Source organism: Lolium perenne, chromosome 3 (assembly GCF_019359855.2).
Source record: "Lolium perenne isolate Kyuss_39 chromosome 3, Kyuss_2.0, whole genome shotgun sequence".
Lineage (NCBI taxonomy): Eukaryota > Viridiplantae > Streptophyta > Magnoliopsida > Poales > Poaceae > Lolium > Lolium perenne.
The window spans coordinates 53,055,508-53,068,963 of NC_067246.2; the positions used below are offsets into that span (position 1 = coordinate 53,055,508).

Below are 13,456 nucleotides of genomic sequence, written 5' to 3' on the forward strand. Positions count from 1 at the left end.
TTGTGTAATTGAAAGGATATAATGAGAAAATAAATCCAGGCCACACAAGAAACAGAGGCCAGGATATGTAGGAATAAAATAAACACTATCAAAAGCATTGACCTTGAGAACTTGTCAGTTATCGGTTATCAAAATGTACCGAAGACACCCTGTTCATGATATTATGAAATTAAGAAGTACGGGAACTACCCAAGTTATAGATGTACTAAACATTAGTGATATAGACCAAGGATTATATGTCGAGAAGAGGCCATAAGCAAGAAAACACAACATGGTCCCCTTTTCAACAAAGATTTGAGAGGCAGAGTAGGACCAGAATTTATGTAGTCGATCAGGCTGGAAATAAAAAGGCTCTCCTTCATATCATTACAGTGCCCTGTGAAAAGAGAATGAGAGTTAGTATTATACCAAGGTATTGTCCGTTCCCAATAATCATCACATATACCTATCATAAAAAAATTATGTAATAACAAATCCAATACCATTGGCTCTTTTGGAATCACACAGAGCCTGGCTTAACTACGTTTTAATAATGCTATTTTTAAAATGTTGTTCAGTTTGGCAGAAACATGGAAAATATGAGTGTTATTCATGAGTAAAAGAATATATGATTGGCAATAAAAGAAGATTAGAGATCTTAGATAGTATATTCACCATGAAATAATTCCACGATTATTTTTGTTGATGGTATTGATTCGCTGAACAATTTTAATGGGGTTAGCAATTGAAGACGTTTGGAGCAGTAGTGTCATCACAAGTTAAATCTGCAAAGAATTACCATGCACACATTTGATGCCTTCAAGCTTGACCGAGACACACGCTACAATTCTATACAGTAGTACTTTCAATAATGCCAGGTAAGCAGTCCTCACCTCACCAAGAGCGAGTTCCACGCTTTTTGTGCATGCAAAGTTGCTCCAACCAAGGCCTACATCTACATAGTACATGGATAGAAGTAGGGGAGTGTACCTCATTATCATTTCAAGTATATTATAAAAAATAGGTGTCTATTAAATATCTTAATCTTGGCATAAAGAACACTAACCTGTCTAGGAGCCATGGATGAACTTCCGACAGGAACGCTGCAATTAAAGTGAAGAGGCAGTAATAATACTCCAAGTATATGCTTTGACTTATTGAAACATTATCCAGCTTAACTATGATATACACTAAAATTAAAATGCATTACCAAACAGCAAGTTGTTATCACTGTAGAAACCTTCATAATTTGCCAAGGAAATCAAATCTCATGGATGGATCATGAATTTTGCCAACTCCTATGAAGTGGACATAATATTTTTAAATTTAAATTTAACGATCCAAGCCAACTCCTATGAAGTGGACATTTCCAATGGCTCTTGAACCAACACATTTGTACCTAGAACACAAATTCATGATACAATAAGTACACTATATGCCAATCTCATGGATGGATCATGAATACTTCAAACATGGCTGCAAATAAACATCGAGCACGCTTAAAAGAACTAAAGGGCAACTCATATGTAGAATAAGGTGTCCAAAGTTTAGAGGGGAAGATAGACATGAATGGGTGTGGTGCTGACCAGAGTCTCGAGGCCTCCATTGCCGCACATACAGCAGCTACTGCTGATGTGCTCGTTGAAGTCACCTTGACACCAGCACTCACGTCGAGACTCACTTGCCAAGGCGCCGACATTGGCACTGCTATGTTTGAAGTTTGAACCCAACAAACTAAGCAAAATGTAAAAATTGCCAATTACTCGGAGATTGTAGGTGCAGCATTTCATCATGCAGCTTATGTACCTAAGTGAAAAGCTAACATGAGGATGAAGAGCACATTGTATATAAAAAATAGTGGCTGCTGCATGCTGCTTGTGGTACGACACGCTGAAGAAAATCACCTGTAATCGCAGGTCCTCTCCGCCTTCCTCAACCCATCACAACACGGATGAATCCTTCTGGAGTCTTCCCAACCATGAGAGGGAGCAGATTCTGCAATAGGATAAGTCAGAAGGGGAGGGAGATAGAGCGGGGGGAGGTGGTGCCCCTCCGCTACCGGTCTGCCGCCGCGTGCATGCCATAGTCTACGAGCCCTCCCCGTGACTAAACTCACCAGAGTGACAACTTGCGCTGAATCCGGAGGTGGTTCCCCATTCTTCTAGTCTTCTTCACGCACCTCCACTACTGCTGCTCTCCTTCCACCTGCTCGTCATTGCTGCTGAGCTCCTCCACAGCCTCCCCGATCCAGCGCCGTCCGTCTCACTTCTCCTCCGACCACCACCGCCGCCTGCCCCCTATCTGTCCGTGGCTCGGCTCACCGGTAAGAGACGAGCGTTGGCGTAGGCTGCATGTCTGCACGCCGCTGAAATTAGGAATAGTGGGGAAGTAAGTTAATCTGCAATGGACCACTCCAACCTATACTTGGATAGTATTATATGAACCTTTGATGTCTTATCACAAGTATTATGCTTGGAAGAAACTACAGAGGAACCTATGACCATGATGGGCACTAAATCGCAGGTTTGCAAAACATTAATGTTATATATCCTGATTAGAAGGTTGATAATCATGTCGCCATATATAAATATCATGATGATAACATAAATTGTAAAAGAAAATTGCATTCTCAAACATTCTCCAGTTCCAGAGAAGCTCACTTATCTTCAACTTGTTTCTAAGGAATGTATGTCATGAATAAATGATTGCTGCGGTATTGAAGTTTGTATTCATTATTCATCTTGGATAACATAAATGTGAAATTAAAGGGCACTACAATTCAATGGAGAGATCTACTAAAATATCGGAAAACCCAAGTTAGTTTGTGTCATGTATAATTTTGTTGATGATGATAGAGTTATCCAACTTTTAAAGTTAATGTCACATTTAGCATACGTAAGTTGACCGGAGGCTTTGAAATTTTTGACATTCTAAGCTTTACCTGAATGTGTGGTAAAGAAAGTAAGTAATTGAGACACTCTTATATGTTCAGAAAACCAAATGTATTACTTGATAACATGTAATCCTGCACCGCATCTGTTATAGGGATGGCAATAGCCAAACAATCTCTTGTAGTACACAAGGTATGAGGTTGGTGTTAGAGAAGCTAAGATCATTCGTTAATCACTAAAGATACAAATGGTTGATTTGTCTTCACCAAAGAGAACTTGAGACCATACCTCAATTGGAAGACCAAGCTCTGAACCTAGATCACACATTATGGCAACCCCAGTTTGGACCACCTCTCCAAACATAAATGTTCACCACTGCAGCCTTTGATTTGGATTCCTGGCACCAGTTTTTTTAGACGAAGGGATAAAGATGGGTAAGGATTTGAATGTACACAGTATCAAAATGATATTCAGAACAGAGAAAACAAATATGCAGAAATAGTGAGCCGTAGGATTCCAAGTTTGTTACATCCAAAACCAATCTAGCATATTGCAAAACCTCCTCCTCTTTGGGAGTTCCACTGTACCCTTCATAATATCCTAGCTCTGCGGCATATCCCGAATCTCGAACAAGGAAATAAGATTGATCTGTTATCATCTTAATTAACTTTTAGAACTTATCTAAAAGACTTGGAAGAAAGTTAAGTTTACTGTGTCAGCAGATATGACACTCGCACCACCACCTGCAATCAGTGTCCAAATGCGACCTTTCAAGTTCAGAGCATTAAATTTTAGTGATGCACCTGTCTAAAATAATGACAAATGTTGTATTACATGTATCTACCTTCAGTACTAACTGAAGCAATGGCATATTATGTCTGTATAAATGAACTTAAGACACAATGTGGACTCTAATAATATCCATAGGAAGCTGACTTTAGAAGAAAAAATGAAAAGAACAAAACATGTGTATACCTTCTCATCCAGTTCATGGATATAACCTTTTTGAAAGAGGCTCATGACTCTTCCGAAAGGCAGCGGGAACTCAAGGTTACTCCACCTGTAAATTGGAACCATGTCCTCGTTGCAGCCACGTGTATGAGAAACATACCAGATATAAATGTCAGTTTGAACAATATACGAAAGTCAATATACGAAAGTCAGTAGTAGCAAGAGCAAGGAAGTCAAATGAGATATATTACAGCATTGCTCCAAGCAGCTACAGATTACCGTTTAACAGAGAGAAGTTTCCATTAAGAAATTCCCCCGATGCTTTTCTTTACATAATTAACACACAACTGTATAACTATTAAAATATTACATACTGACATTTCATCGCGCATTTATTTAAAGCTACAATTTCCAAATTCCATGGGGTTATGTATTTCCTTTTTCAACAAGGAACTTGGATTTTGTATGGTGATCAAACCAATCTACAGGGTATACACCTATACTGATGTATTAAAGATACACCAATCGATGCGTATTTTTTCTTGACCATAACAGGCTAAATTAATCTAGGATGCAAGAGCTCAAGTGTTCGGTGTCTAGATGGAAACACCCAACTTTCCTTAACAGATCATAAGCGGCAGCAAATACCTCAAATACAAAGGGTGAAAAGAGCACTGAACCATGGCATTAATCAATTCCGTCATAGCTTATGGTTTCATCAACACATTGGTAGCTTTAATACTGTAATAACTATTGTATGCTTATATTGTAGTAAAATTAGGGTTATACCTATGATTGGATTAAAAAAATCCACGTCCCTGGTCGCTAATCCTGCTCATGTCCATGGTAGCCCATGTGCAACTCCTCTCTTGGTCTCTGGTTCGCCCTCGTACTCAAATCGCCAGTCACGAGATCTACAGGGATGCGAGATAGATAGTGGTTGTCCTAGATAAGATTTGGATCAATATACAAATACTCTAGTTAATTTAGAATGTCCTTTTATTTGTTATCCTTCTCCAAGAAAGCGATGCATAAGTTAGCAAACTCAACTAAAATCATCAAAAGATAATAGCGCAGCCTCATTTGAAACTAACAGGCTCTATTTATTTATTTATTTATTCTCTGTACATGATGCTTTGATGATTTAAATAGAGTGTGCCTCATTTTATGTATGATACCTCAGGTTGGATTACGCTACAAAATATCCAAGATCGCGGAATACAACCTAAGTTAGGTATAAATAAAACATAAAATTGGTAAATTAATTCTATCAAGAGGTCTTACAACACCCTCTAGACCACACAGGAAGGCTGGGATTTGTATATAATCTTCATAGATATCTTGAGGTAAATTAATAGTAGGTACATAAAGATGCAACTGAGAATAGATTAAGAGATTTAAACCTTCATAGATATCTTGAGACTGCAAGAGTGATCCACCTATTCAAAATTTAAACAAGTTATGATCAGGGACTAAGGATTAAAAAAAGTATTGTCAAGTTCATTAAACTAATTGGAGTAGAAGGAAGACAAATCTGTATAAGTTTCTACCATATCAGCATATCGGCATGGCTATGAAGTTCTGGGAAAACATCTTACACTTTGTTCCTCAGCATGATAATGAGAATGATTACATGAACTGAAAGTAAAGATCAAACACTTACGGTAACTGAATGTACGGATGACATAGCCCTACCAGTCTGCCTTGCAAAAGGTTCACGGACACTGAATCATCCGCCTATGAATTCAGTCATGAGCGTAGACATGAAAAATTAGACATGGACACTATTTGAATGCAGAACATATAAAACACAATAGAATGAACTCAGACTGACGGATCTAGTCTACATGTGATGCCCGCCGTCGACGGCCTTGGCGAGCCCCCAAGTGAGCAGTCCCGTCCCCGCCACGAGGCGAATCCGCGGCGGCTCTGCCCCCCTTTCGTCCGTCCCCAACCAATTGGTGGTGGTGATGCGGAGCGTGGCAAAGTAGTCGCGGGCGGTGGCGGCCTTGGCGAGCGCACAGGGGAGCAGCTCCCTCCCGCCGCCCCGGCCGCACACCCACCGGAAGTTTGGGAGGCGGACAATGGCACAGATGGGGGAGGCGGGCGATGGCTGTGATGACGCCCTCCAGGCGACGACCTCCGAGATGCGAGGCGGGAGTCGAGAGAGGAGACTTGGGAGAGGAAGTCGGAGGACGCGGCGGCAGCCTTCATCAGCGCAGGCGCAGGAGGGAGGGCAGAGAGGGAGAGCGGCAGGGAGGCCGCTACCGGTGTGGGTCGAGAAGAGAGGAGGGAGAGATCGCTAGGTTTTCCCCGGGTTGGTTTCGCAGGCAGATAAAAAAACGAATGGAAGAAAACCAGTGGGACGCGACGAGGACGACCAAACGGAGCGAACGACCAAGGACGACCAAAACGTATTGTGATGGCAGAATAAGGAACCACTTTAGTCTTTTTAAGTAGTAGAGAAGATGGAGATGAGAACGTGGGTGGGTCCCATCTCAGCGAGTCAGCTCGGTTCCGTGTCGATCGCTGCATCCTTGTTTGCCACCCACTGGGACACGTGTCGATAGCTGCATCAAGAGGAAGCGAGCGACGGGATCGTCCGGGGGATACGTAGTGTTTTTCCTAATAATAAAGGTGCTAAGGTTTCTGCTAAAATTTTCGTCCAACTTTTCTTTGGACGATTTTACCCTCCCACCAAAACACATAATACATCAAACTGCCATGATACCGATTCGTTCTTTCTATTTCTTTCCTCCCGAGCGATTTCCTTTACTTCGCACCTTCCTCCACACGCCAAGCGCAACATAGGATGGAGCCTGCGGCCCATACACTGGTTGGCCCGGGCTAGACAGAGGCCAGGATTTCTCGGTCCGATGGATGGTGCCATGGTGGGAAGAATCTCCGTTGGTTGTATGCCTGGCACTGCTAATAGTCCCACCTCGCTCCATTGTAACAAGTTCGGCCAGTTTAAATACCTTAACTTTCCTGGAATCAAACAAGCCGCTTCAATAAGATTGGATTAGAAAAGAAAATGCGGCATAAAAGAGGAAAACCAATCTGATGGATTGGGGAGGACGAATTTGGGAAAAGAGGAAACCAACGGAGATGTTTCAATCTAAGCGGGATCTTGACGGATCAAGATCGAGGGATGTAGAAGGCGGATTCGGTAGGGACAATGGCACTGCCGCCGCGTCCTCCGACTTCCTCTCCCAAGTCTCCTCTCTCGACTCCCGCCTCGCATCTCGGAGGTCGTCGCCTGGAGGGCGTCATCACAGCCATCGCCCGCCTCCCCCATCTGTGCCATTGTCCGCCTCCCAAATCCCCCGATCTCGCCGGATACCTCGCAAGAGACATTGAAGCACAAAAAATGTAGTAAAAGAAGCAGAGCCACAGAGTATTTGTAGCACTGCTGTTGAACATTGGCAGCACCTCCGCGGACCTCGCCGGAGACTCGTCGGAGACATTGAAGCATAAAAAATGTAGTAAAGATGCAGATCCACAAAACGTTTGCAGCACCGCCGTTAAACATATGCAGCACCTCCCCTAACCTCGTCGGAGACTTGCCGGAGAAACGAATTTGTCATGCTGCAATGCAGCCCAAATTTCTTAGTAATGAAGCTAAAAAAATGTAGTAATGCAGGAGTTCACCGATGCCTTTTGGCTCCTCTTCATTGTCACTTTGTTGTAGTCGCTCTTGATGAGCTTGCGCTCATCGAACTCGGCATTGATCCTCGCCCAATACTTCCCGTACTTTTGGTTGGCGCCGATGATGGAGTCATGGCTCACCGTCGCCAACGACTCGCACAGACATTGATCCTCCAGAGGCGTCCACTCGGGGCCTCGTGTGCTTGACGCCTTCTTCTTCTTTTTCTTCTTCGTCCTCACGCCATCCGCGTCTACCTCCACGAGCTCATCGTCATCGGCACTCTCCTCGTCCTGTTCCTCGCCGCCCTTGCCGCCCTCTTCGTCCTCGTCGTCGTCCTCCACCCCCTCCTCTTCCTCGTCCTCCTCGTCCTCACCCCGTCCTCTTCCTCAGCACCGGCGCCGTCGAATTCGAGCGGCCCCCTGCGGCCAGTGAAAGGGTCGCCGTCCGGACCGGGTCCTGGCTCGCGCTGCTCGTACGCCGGGGAGTAGAGGTTGTTGGGGTTGAAGCCGCCATGCGGCAGCGCATCCTGGTAGTGGGGCGACAAGTTAGGCGTCACGCACCCAGGAGTGGCGGAGGGGCCGTCGTTGTAGAAGGCGGATATCGAAGGAGAGATCACTCCCGGAACATAGGACGGCGCAGACGTACTCCATGGGCTCGCGTTGCTGGCGGCGATACACCCGGCCATTATGTGCTGGTGCTGGCGCGCCGCCAGAGCCTTCTTCTCCTGCTCCGCCGCCCTCCGTCCTTTCCGCTCCGTCGTCACCATCTTCCGGCGCAGACAATCTTGCTGCCATTGATCATCGGTCCATCCTTCCGGTTTCTTCTTCGGAGGCGGCGCCTTCCGCGGCTTCTCGAACGGCGCTTTCGCCCTTTCGTCCCATTGCCCGGCGGCTTCTTGGCCGCTTTCTTGGCCATCTTTTTGGGAGCTGTCGGTGGCGCCACGGAATGGGAGATGGTAGCGACGGCGGGTGGACGGCGGGAGGGAGAAACAAATTGACGGGATAGGAGAAATGAATCGGCGACGGGATATGTGTTGGAAGACCAGAAATTCGCGGCGAGATAGGCGGGATTTGACAGGAGTGGGAGACGAATGGGGCGGGTCAGTGACCTGGCGGGTCGACCCACCCCATTCCGATCCTGATTGCTAACCGCATGCAAACGTCTAAGCAGACTCCGACATGAATAACACCTGCTATTGTAAGTAGTCCTAGGACTAAGCAGGCCCAGCCCATAGGCTGGTCATACAGTGCGCCTGCACTGGGCCCTCAGGATGCAGGGGCCCATCACGTGTAGTATCTTTAGACCTAATAGTCAGTAATTTTTTTCCAGAAGGAAACTAAAAGGTCCAACTTGGAAGGAACCTACCTACTGCAAGCACCGCTCGAGAATAGACTTATAGACCAATTCGCTGATGGTCAGTTCATTGATGCCTCGACTCCTCTTTCCCTCCCAATCCTTAGAAAAACGCTGCCCACTCCAATGTCGCGAGTATCCATTGATGAAGACCAAAAGCGCAATACCTTCATTCCCCAAGCAACGTTTCCTCCAAAATTTATGTAGTTCTATTGGTCTACATCAGACCATCAAACATATTTTGGGGAGGCTTAAGAGAAAGCGAAGCAGGAAAGGACCATTCGTCGGCGGCCAAATTCCCTGGAGCTCTTCTTGTTCTTGCCGTGGAACCAGCAACCATTATCCAAATCGGGGCATGCCCAGGTGATTTTACTCAAGAAGCCTATGAACTGAAGTTAGGGAGGGGGGACGTGAAATTGCCAATAAAAAATGAAGGCAAACATTGATAAGGCCTTCAGACTGCGAGACCGGCTTTTGTGAACATGGGGGCATGTGAACCCACTTTTTGAAAAGTTTCATTTGTGATGTCAAAACATGTTTCAAAAATCGAAACACAAAATGATTTCCCAGATGATCTTAAATATGTGCCCTGGGCATGAGTTTCGTGACGAAAAAATATTTTATTTTGTCTCGGCAAAAAAGTGACATTTTGCAGGGCTATATAGCATTATATATGTGACGTATTTTGTCTTTTTTAAATTCTGAAATAAAAAAGCGGTTTCTCCGCGAAAACTTTCCACGCACACATGAAACATGCGTACGTACCCGGATATTTTTATTTCAGAATTTTTCACATTTCGAAAATGCATTTCCAACTAGGATTCACGTGCACCTAGGTTCAAACCGGACTTTTCCTTCAGACTGCACATTACTCTATTGATCAAAGGTCCAACTCACGACTGACCGGTCGGAGATGCTACCTGAAGCGGTGGCTGCGACAAAGAGCAATCCTACAACCTGTAAAGAAATAATAAATATATTTCATACCCAGTCTCCTAATGAACAGACATATACGTCGGCGTTCTTGTAAATGATGGCCAGATAGTAATGCATACAGATTAGCGAGGCAAGTGGAGAACTGTGCATACAACTGGTACCAGACCCTTTTTTTTCGAGAGCACGCCGAAACACGTGTCTTATCTTTATAGAAGAAGAAGCAACACAATTACAAGAAAGCACACGAGTGCTAAGACACACGCACACCACCTCCCTCCGCCTAGGCCTACTCTCTCGCTATACCTAGCCTCCCTCCTCTCTTGGCCCTCTCCCAGATGTGGAACTCATCTCTAATCTGCACTAACATCTGGTCCACCGTTTTCTGCTCCCTCTCATTCCCAAAAGCCCTCGCGTTCCTTTGCTTCCATATCGTCCACATCGTGCTGATTACCATGGAGTCAAAACGCTTCCTGTCGATCCTCCGCACTCGCTTGCGGGCCTCCGTCCACCAGCGCTGAAGGTTCCCCGTGAACCCAGGATCTGCAATCCGTAGGTTCGCACTCCTTATGACCCTGCACCACACCTGTCTCGCATATGGACATAGGGTAAAGATATGATCGACGTTATCTTCCTCTTGTAGACATGTGTAACACGTATCCCGGTGCTCCTGGAGTCCATGCCTCGCTCGCCTATCCGAGGTCCACAGCCTGTATCTGAGGGTCAGCCATGCAAACACCTTGCACTTCATGGGGGAGAAAGAGCCCCACACCGGCTCACTCATGCTCCAACGAATGCCTCCCTTACACAACATCTTATAAGTGCCATTCGCCGTATAGCTTCCCGATTCCACCCCTTTCCAAGAGATTCTATCGGGCCTCGTGTCGTCCCTCTCCACCTCTTCGATAGCCTCCCACAGGCGCAGACATTGCATCCAGAGCTCAGCGGCCATCTCTCCTTGAATATCATCTATCCATCCATCCTCATGCAGTGCCTCCGCCACCCGTCGGTTATTCCTCCTCCGGGTAGAAACCCTGGCAAAAACCTCCGGAGCTAGCTCCTCAGCAGTGTATCCGCCGATCCATCTGTCCGTCCAAAAGTAAATCAGACGCCCATCTCCCACAGTAAACTGCGCCAGACTCTGAAAAACTCCTGCAGCTTCTGGGTCCCTCAGCCCCGGTAGGCCTTGCCATGGCCTCTCAGGTCCCGTACGTCTGAGCCAGTGCCATCTCACTCTAAGGGTGAGGCCTTGTAGCCTGAGGTCCTTGACCCCCAGTCCTCCCAGCTCCTTCGGTTTACATATGCTCCTCCATGCCACTAGGCACTGCCCTCCCTGAACTTCATCCTTGTCGGCCCAGAAAAAAGCCCTCATCCACTTGTTTATCTCCTCAAGCATCCAGACAGGGGCCTCTACGACCACCATTTGGTGCACAGCTCTCGCCGCCACCACTGAGTTTATCAGAACCAGTCTCCCCTCTCTACTAATAAGCCCCCTCTGCCACCCCGGGACACTTTTGACGACCTGGTCCAGCAGCGGTTGCAATTCCGCCTTAGTGAGGGGGCGGAGTGCCAGCTGAAGTCCCAAATATCTGATCGGGAACGCCGCCAACTCACATCCCAGGATCATAGCCGTCCTCTCCTCCTCCTCCTGTGTTCCACGAATCAGCGTGGCAGTAGTCTTACGAAAGTTCACATGGAGCCCTGACGCCTCTCCAAAGAGACTCAAAATGTGTTTCGTGGCCCATAACTCCCAGTAGCTTGGCTTGAGGAAAAGCACAACGTCATCAGCATACACTGAAATCCTATGCATGGGTGAAATGGAGGCCAAATCTCCAAACAAGCCATCCTCCACGGCCTTGATTACCATTACGGTCAGGGCCTCCATTGCCGCCACAAAAAGCATGGGAGAGGTGGGGTCCCCTTGTCTCAAGCCCCTGCCATGATATATGCGGCCTCCCGGCACTCCATTCACCATTACCCTTGTGTTGGAAGTATAGAGCAGCAGCGCTACCCACTTCAGGTATCTCTCTCCAAAGCCCATTCTCCTCAGCACCTCAAAGAGGAAACTCCAAGAAATAGAGTCGAAAGCGCGCGCAATGTCAAGCTTTAGGAGCACCCCGGTGTGCCTCCTCGTGTTAATCTTTCTGGCCACTTGCCTCAATAGCACAAAGTTATCATGCAAACTCCGGCGCTTGATGAACGCAGATTGATTCATGCTCACAATCTCTCCCAATCTAGGGCGGAGTCTATTTGCAATGATCTTCGAGAAGAGTTTTGCAAAACTGTGCACTAGGCTGATGGGCCTATAGTCTTTGATCTCCAAAGCCTCCGGCTTCTTAGGTATCAAGGTGATCAACGCTCGATTTAGCCTGGCAAAGCCTCTCCCATCACCCACTCCAAGTTTCATTATACAGGCAAGAATGTCATGTTTAATGATTGGCCAAGCCCTCTGGTAGAAGGCGCCAGTGAAACCATCCGGTCCTGGCGCCCTATCACTCGGCATCTGATGCGTGCAGTTAACACACGTCCGTTGGGAACCCCAAGAGGAAGGTGTGATGCGTACAGTAGCAAGTTTTCCCTCAGTAAAAAACCAAGGTTTATCGAACCAGTAGGAGTCAAGGAACACGTGAAGGTCGTTGGTGACGGAGTGTAGTGCGGCGCAACACCAGGGATTTCGGCGCCAACGTGGAACCTGCACAACACAATCAAAGTACTTTGCCCCAACGTAACAGTGAGGTTGTCAATCTCACCGGCTTGCTGTAAACAAAGGATTAATTGTATAGTGTGGATGATGATGTTTGTTTGCGAAGAACAGTAAAGAACAAGTATTGCAGTAGATTGTATTTCAGATGTAAAGAATGGACCGGGGTCCACAGTTCACTAGTGGTGTCTCTCCCATAAGATAAATAGCATGTTGGGTGAACAAATTACAGTTGGGCAATTGACAAATAAAGAAGGCATAACAATGCACATACATATATCATGATGAGTACTATGAGATTTAATCAGGGCATTACGACAAAGTACATAGACCGCTATCCAACATGCATCTATGCCTAAAAAGTCCACTTTCAGGTTATCATCCGAACCCCTTCCAGTATTAAGTTGCAAACAACAGACAATTGCATTAAGTATGGTGCGTAATGTAATCAACACAAATATCCTTAGACAAAGCATCGATGTTTTATCCCTAGTGGCAACAACACATCCACAACCTTAGAACTTTCTCACATCGTCCTGCATTCAATAGAGGCATGAACCCACTATCGAGCATAAATACTCCCTCTTGGAGTTACAAGTATCAACTTGGCCAGAGCCTCTACTAGCAACGGAGAGCATGCAAGAACATAAACAACATATATGATAGATTGATAATCAACTTGACATAGTATTCAATATTCATCGGATCCCAACAAACACAACATGTAGCATTACAAATAGATGATCTTGATCATGATAGGCAGCTCATAAGATCTAACATGATAGCACAATGAGGAGAAGACAACCATCTAGCTACTGCTATGGACCCATAGTCCAGGGATGAACTACTCACACATCGATCCGGAGGCGATCATGGCGATGAAGAGCCCTCCGGGAGATGATTCCCCTCTCCGGTAGGGTGCCGGAGGCGATCTCCTGAATCCCCCGAGATGGGATTGGCGGCGGCGGCGTCTCTGGAAGGTTTTCCGTATCGTGGCTC

At 46.1% G+C, this 13,456-nt stretch overlaps 1 long non-coding RNA gene across 9 annotated transcripts; it reads right to left on the reverse strand.

Moving 5' to 3' along the window:
• Nucleotides 1-30: 30 nt before the first annotated feature.
• Nucleotides 31-6,140, reverse strand: LOC127341244 (uncharacterized). Of its 9 annotated transcripts, none has more exons than XR_011754910.1 (12): nucleotides 5,485-6,140; nucleotides 5,225-5,260; nucleotides 3,846-4,735; nucleotides 3,400-3,637; nucleotides 3,137-3,267; nucleotides 2,096-2,344; nucleotides 1,884-1,974; nucleotides 1,566-1,713; nucleotides 1,190-1,378; nucleotides 1,046-1,082; nucleotides 878-934; nucleotides 31-376 (listed from the first exon to the last, which is right to left on the reverse strand). It is a non-coding gene; the product is annotated as an uncharacterized lncRNA (long non-coding RNA). The 9 variants fall into 9 exon arrangements; XR_011754904.1 differs by having other exon boundaries at nucleotides 3,159-3,267; nucleotides 3,400-3,677; XR_011754909.1 differs by having other exon boundaries at nucleotides 1,566-1,683; nucleotides 3,400-3,677.
• Nucleotides 6,141-13,456: the final 7,316 nt, after the last annotated feature.